We start from the raw sequence: 7,179 nt of genomic DNA, 5'->3' as shown, positions 1-7,179 counted from the left end.
GTCCCATCCTCTTTTTTCTCCTTAGATATTAGCACTTCTAGGTTTTCTTAGGCTTCCACCCCCTTATTTTATCATACCCATATTTCCTTATTTTCAAAATACACCTCTTAAAATATTGTGCCATGGAATATCAATCATCTAAAAGGAACTTTCCAATAGTCCAAATGTTGATTGAATATTTATTTTCCCCATTACATGGATATGTCCTTTGGATGGAGTTCCAAATCAACTACTAGTTGAATAAATATCCTATCCACCATGGTTCAATGGTCTTATTCAAGGTTGATGTATTCCAATGAAGTCCACTTCCAATAATTTCCAATATATCTCTCATCTAAAGCTCCATTGAGAGACCAAGAAACAACATCCAAACCAATCATATGAAGAAGGGTCTAGTTTGAGGATTGAACATTGACCTCCAACATTTTAGAAATATCATAATAGACCCCCAAACCAACAAGTTATTAGAATAATTTCAATATCCTTCTTACTTTTGAATTTGAATGAGAATCATTCTTACATTATAATGTGGAATTTTTGGACATATTCGAGGACATCAAATGAATTATCTTCTGACCACCTTCATAAAGATTCTCATTTAACCTATTTTTTGATAAGGCACCTCATGACAACTTTATCTATAATAATTTTAATTACCTTCATTCCTACATCTCCTCTAATGGCCAATTTTAATTTATTTCTCGTCCTTTAACAATTCCTCATTTTCTTAACACCTACTGATTTCTCAATATCTCTCATTATCATTTCTCTTTTTGGAAATCTCGACTGTTCGTCTCTTCAAGTAGGTAGCCACACGAAGAAATTTCCCTTGCAATGGAAGGTAGTAGATTCAACGTAGTTGTAACACTAGGGAGGCCTCTTCTAGTAGGTCATGGGAAGAAAGGAATGTACCTTCATGCACCAGTTCCTCAAATGGCACCAGAACTCCCACCACTTTCAGATTTAATGAGATGACCTGGAGAGGGTTGAGTAGGTAGACCTATAGATCTACTCACTAACCATTTCCAGACTCATTTCATTACCATGTAAGAAAATTCCATTCTAGAGCTTTAGTGACTTCGTTCTGCACTTCTTTTTCAGATTTGATGAGAAAAACAGAATATGTCGCATAGTACTGCGAATGTTGCAGATGACAATTACTAATAGTGGACATGGCAGTCCAGATCGACGAACTATTAACAACAAGGATATTTGCAGAAAATCATGGACAATGCCAAAGAAATGTCGGAAATGAATGTCAAAAACTTTGCATAAGAGGGATAAAGAAACATGTTTTCTATGGGAAGACTCGATGAACAAACAATGGAGTTCACTGTCATGACTCGTCAGTACGAAATTATATGCGCAGCAACACAGGTTCAATGTCCTTACGCATTAAAATGTGCAGCAACATAGGTTAGAGTCATATTCATTTTCGTCATGGTATTGATGGGCTTAGCCTCTCCGGCACCAGCACTGACATCACCCCCTGTTGCAATAACACCCAAGGCGACCCCAGTTCAATTCCCAGCAGTGCCATCACTGCAGATCTTTCGCAAGGCTAGGATTTCTCCGCTTAATATCGTATTGGATGCCCAATAAGCATTGTTTGGGGAAATTTGTAGCAAATGGGGTGATTCTGAGAATCGCTGGGTGGTGGGACGATTCTAAGAATCGCCCCGCCACTGCCCCACCACCAGTGGTGGTGGCGGGGCGATTCTCAGAATCACCACTACCTTAGTTTTTTAAATTGACAATAGGATTATCCATTAATTCAATGTGCAGTTCATTATCCCTTACGAATCCATGCCTACACGTGCATGACTTGCGGTGAAAGGATATAGATATCTCAAAACTCTACTAGAAGCTTTGTCAATGTTGCCTTTGATTATCTGCAATTCTTGTTGAATGTTTTACTTTCACGTTGTTTGGATTGAAAGATACACATACTATAGTGTGGAGAAGTATATGGAATCTGACTTCGGTGTCATCTTATTTAAATTATTTATTAGCAATTGACCCTTTGTTGTTGTAAAGTTATACTGTTGCGGATTTTATTTGGCGAATCTCTTTTGTTTCTTCGATCAAAATACTTTCAAAATAAAGCAACCACCTTGACCATTTTTATTTGTAGTTTGTTCATATGTAAAATTGAATTCTAAAAATTATTGAACATCATATGGGAGTACACTAATCAATTTAACAAGAAAATAAAACAAAATTGCTATATTTGTATTTCAACTCAAAAAACATTACTAAGGATGAAGTGTTTTCAAACATTTCATAACTTAGTGAAATACAATATTCAAATCAATACAAGGATATACTTCAGATTAGAACTTGTGAAGGGATACACGGGCTCATTATGCAATGCAATAAATCTGGTAGCTAAAATTTTGAATGTAGATAGGCTGCTGCAAGGGTTCGAGGATCCAGGGGTTGTGGAAGTAGGGCTTGAAGTTTGAAGGAAGCAATGGCATTGAAACAATTCTACAACGAAATAAGGGGTTTGAAGCTGACGGATGTGCCTGGCTATATAAAGCCAATGTTGTCCAAGGACTTCATCAAGACCAAGGTCACCCAAGCTCTGGATGATTACAATGTCAAATACATCCAGACAAGCTTGATCTAGCCGCTAAACCATGTTGTTTATGGTGGTCTCGCTTTTTCTTATTTGGTTGCACTGCCCGAAGAGCATCGTCATCTCGAGCATGAGAGGCACAAGAAAGAGCATGGTGTCCATTAATTTCAATTTCAGAGTCATGGAAATGGGCCCTGCTTAGTAGAATTGGTTCTAAGTACATCTTGCAAATCTAGATATCATTTTATTCTTGAATGAAAATCTCCAGTGAAAATAAATATTGACAAACCTTAATGTATTGATTTTTCATTTTGAATGTCATGCTTTTGAGAGTACATGGAACATGATAAAACACAATAATATTATTTTCTAGATGCCTTGTGCTTATCAAAGAATTAAACTATGCCAAACTTTCTGATTGACATTAGAGTTGGTAGAATTCTCAGGTTATTTAGTATGGATTCAATATGAATGGATTTCTTGTCTGAAAAAAGGAGCACATTGACATGTTGGATAATAATGGAATTATAATTAAAATTAAAGGTTTCATGATTCGATGAATTCAGAAAGTCAAAATACATAATGCAAATTCGCAGGGTGGTGGGGCGATTCTCAGAATCGCCCCACCACCGCCCTGCCACCAGTGGTGGTGGCGGGGCGGTGGCGGGGAGATTCTCTGAATCGCCCCACCACCTTAGTTTTTTAAATTGACAACAGGATTATCCATTAATTCAATGTGCAGTTCATTATCCCTTACGCATGCATGCCTGCAAATGCATGACTTACGGTGAAAGGATATAGATATCTCAAAACTCTATCCGAAGCTTTGTCAATGTTGCCTTTGATTATCTACAATTCTTGTTGAATGTTTTACTTTCACATTGTCTGGATTGAAAGATACACATACTATAGTGTGGAGAAGTATATGGAATCTGACTTCGGTGTCGTTTTATTTATATTATTTATTAGCAATTGCCCCTTTGGTGTTGTAAAGTTATAGTGTTGCGGATTTTATTTGGCGAATCTCTTTTGTTTCTTCGATCAAAATACTTTCAAAATAAAGCAACCACCTTGACAATTTTTATTTCTAGTTTGTTCATATGTAAAATTGAATTCTAAAAATTCTTGAACATCATATGGGAGTACACTAATCAATTTAACAAGAAAATAAAACAAAACTGCTATATTTGTATTTCAACTCAAAAAACATTACTCAGGATGAAGTGTTTTCAAGCATTCATAACTTAGTGAAATACAATATTCAAATCAATACAAGTATATACTTCAGATTAGAACTTGCGAAGGGCTACATGGGGCTCATTATGCAATGCAATAAATCTGGTAGCTAAAATTTTGAATGGAGATAGACTGTTGCAAGATAGACTACTGCAAGGGTTCGAGGATCCAGGGGTAGTGGAAGTAGGGCTTGAAGTTTGAAGGAAGCAATGGCACTGAGGTAATTCTACAACGAAATAAGGGGTTTGAAGCTGAAGGGTGTGCCTGGCTATATAAAGCCAATTCTGTCAAAGGACTTCATCAAGACCAAGGTCACCCAAGCTCTGGACAATTAAAATGCCAAATACATCTAGAAAAGCTCGATCCAGCCGCTAAACCATGTTGTTTATGGCGGTCTCGCTTTTTCTTATTTGGTTGCATTGCCTTATGAGCGTCGTCATCTCGAGCATGAGAGGCACAAGAAAGAGCATGGTGACCATTAATTTCAATTTTAGAGTCATGGAAGTGGGTCGTGCTTAGCAGAATTGGTTCTAAGTACATCTTGCAAATCAAGATATCATTTTACTCTTGAATGAAAAGCTCCAGTTAAAATAAATATTGAAAAACCTTAAAGTATTGATTTTGCATTTTGAATTTCATGCTTTTGAGAGTACATGGAACATGATAAAACATAATAATATTATTTTCTAGATGCCTTGTGCTTATCAAAGAATTAAACTATGCCAAACTTTCTGATTGACATTGGAGTTGGTAGAATTCCATGTTATTTAGTATGGATTCAATATGAATGGATTTCTTGTATGAAAAAGGAGCACATTGACATGTTGGATAATAATGGAATTATAATTAAAATTAAAGGTTTCATGATTTGATGAATTCAGAAAGTCAAAATATGAAATGCAGACTCGCCGAGTGGTGGGGCGATTCTGAGAATCGCCCCGCCACCGCCCTGCCACCTTAGTTTTTTAAATTGACAAAAAGATTATCCATTAATCCAATGTGCAGTTCATTATCCCTTACGCATGCATGCCTACACATGCATGACTTGCGGTGAAAGGATATAGATATCTCAAAACTCTATCAGAAGCTTTGTCAATGTTGCCTTTGATTATCTGCAATTCTTGTTGAATGTTTTACTTTCACGTTGTCTAGATTGAAAGTTACACATAATATAGTGTGGAGAAGTATATGGAATCTGACTTCGGTGTCGTTTTATTTAAATTATTTATTAGCAATTGCCCCTTTGGTGTTGTAAAGTTATACCGTTGTGGATTTGATTTGGCGAATCTCTTTTGTTTCTTCGATCAAAATACTTTCAAAATAAAGCAACCACCTTGACCATTTTTATTTGTAGTTTGTTCATATGTAAAATTGAATTCTAAAAATTGTTGAACATCATATGGGAGTACACTAATCAATTTAACAAGAAAATAAAAAAACTGCTATATTTGTATTTCAACTCAAAAAACATTACTAAGGATGAAGTGCTTTCAAGCATTTCATAACTTAGTGAAATACAATATTCAAATCAATACAAGGATATAGTTCCGATTAGAACTTGCGAAGGGCTACAGGGGCTCATTATGTAATGAAATAAATCTGGTAGCTAAAATTTTGAATGGAGATAGACTGCTGCAAGATAGACTACTGCAAGGGTTTGAGGATCCAGGGGTAGTGGAAGTAGGGCTTGAAGTTTGAAGGAAGCAACGGCACTGAGACAATTCTACAACAAAATAAGGGGTTTGAAGCTGAAGGATGTGCCTGGCTATATAAATCCAATGCTGTCCAAGGACTTCATCAAGACCAAGGTCACCCAAGCTTTGGATGATTACAATGCCAAATAAATCCAGACAAGCTCAATCCAGCTGCTAAACCATGTTGTTTATGGCTGTCTCGCTTTTTCTTATTTGGTTGCACTGCCCAAAGAGCATCGTCATCTCGAGCACAAGAGGCACAAGAAAGAGCATGGTGGCCATTAATTTCAATTTCAAAGTCATGGAAGCGGGCCATGCTTAGCAGAATTGGTTCTAAGTACATCTTACAAATCACGATATCATTTTATTCTTGAATGAAAAGCTCCAGTGAAAATAAATATTGACAAACCTTAATGTATTTATTGTGCATTTTGAATGTCATGCTTTTGAGAGTACATGGAACATGATAAAACATAATAATATTATTTTCTAGATTCCTTGGGCTTATCAAAGAATTAAACAATGCCAAACTTTCTGATTGACATTGGAGTTGGTAGAATTCTCACGTTATTTAGTATGGATTCAATATGAATGGATTTATTTTCTGAAAAAGGAGCACATTGACATGTTGGATAATAATGGAATTATAATTAAAATTAAAGGTTTCATGATTTGATGAATTTAGAAAGTCAAAATACGTAATGCAAATTCGCCGGGTGGTGGGGTGATTCTCAGAATCGTCCCGCCACCGCCCCACCACCTTACTTTTTTAATTTGACAACAGGATTATCCATTACTTCAATGTGCAGTTCATTATCCCTTACGCATGAATGCCTGCATGTGCATGACTTTTGGTGAAAGGATATAGATATCTCAAAACTCTATCTAAAGCTTTGTCAATGTTGCCTTTGATTATCTGCAATTCTTGTTGAATGTCTTAATTTCACGTTGTCTGGATTGAAAGATACACATACTAGAGTGTGGAGAAGTATATGGAATCTAACTTCAGTGTCGTTTTATTTAAATTATTTATTAGCAATTGCCCCTTTGGTGTTGTAAAGTTATACCGTTGCAGATTTGATTTGGGAATCTCTTTTGTTTCTTTGATCAAAATACTTTCAAAATAAAGCAACCACCTTGACCATTTTTATTTGTAGTTTTTTCATATGTAAAATTGAATTCTAGAAAGTCTTGAACATCATATGGGAGTACACTAATCCATTTAACAAGAAAATAAAACAAAACTGCTCTATTTGTATTTCAACTCAAAAAACATTACTAAGGATGAAGTGTTTTCAAGCATTTCATAACTTAGTGAAATACAATATTCAAATCAATACAAGGATATACTATTGATTAGAACTTGCGAAGGGCTACAAGTGATCATTATGCAATGCAATAAATATGGTAGCTAAAATTTTGAATAGAGATTTTATAATTCCACGTGACAAGGAGCACGTTGACATGTTGGATAATAATGGAATTATTATTAAAATTAAAGGTTTCATGATTCGATGAACTCAGAAAGTCAAAATATGTAATGTAGATAGGATCATTAAATGCGACAAGGAAGCATGCTATTGTGTATGATGATAAGTATAAATAAAGTCAAAATAGGTAATGCAGATAGGATCATTAAATGCGAGAAGGAGCATGTTGTTGTGTATG

At 35.5% G+C, this 7,179-nt stretch overlaps 2 pseudogenes; both read left to right on the top strand.

Moving 5' to 3' along the window:
• The first annotated feature begins 2,412 nt into the window (after window positions 1–2,412).
• On the top strand, window positions 2,413–2,746 carry LOC149166874 (uncharacterized; annotated as a pseudogene).
• Window positions 2,747–4,026: 1,280 nt separating this feature from the next.
• LOC149166873 (uncharacterized) lies at window positions 4,027–4,299 on the top strand (annotated as a pseudogene).
• Window positions 4,300–7,179: the final 2,880 nt, after the last annotated feature.

The sequence above is a fragment of the Pinus tabuliformis genome, chromosome 5_1, assembly GCF_031772625.1.
Source record: "Pinus tabuliformis cultivar Carrire ecotype Pingquan chromosome 5_1, CPIR1, whole genome shotgun sequence".
NCBI classification, from domain to species: Eukaryota; Viridiplantae; Streptophyta; class Pinopsida; order Pinales; family Pinaceae; genus Pinus; species Pinus tabuliformis.
Note: the sequence above shows the minus strand (reverse complement) of the source record. Positions and strands in the feature narration are given on the sequence as shown.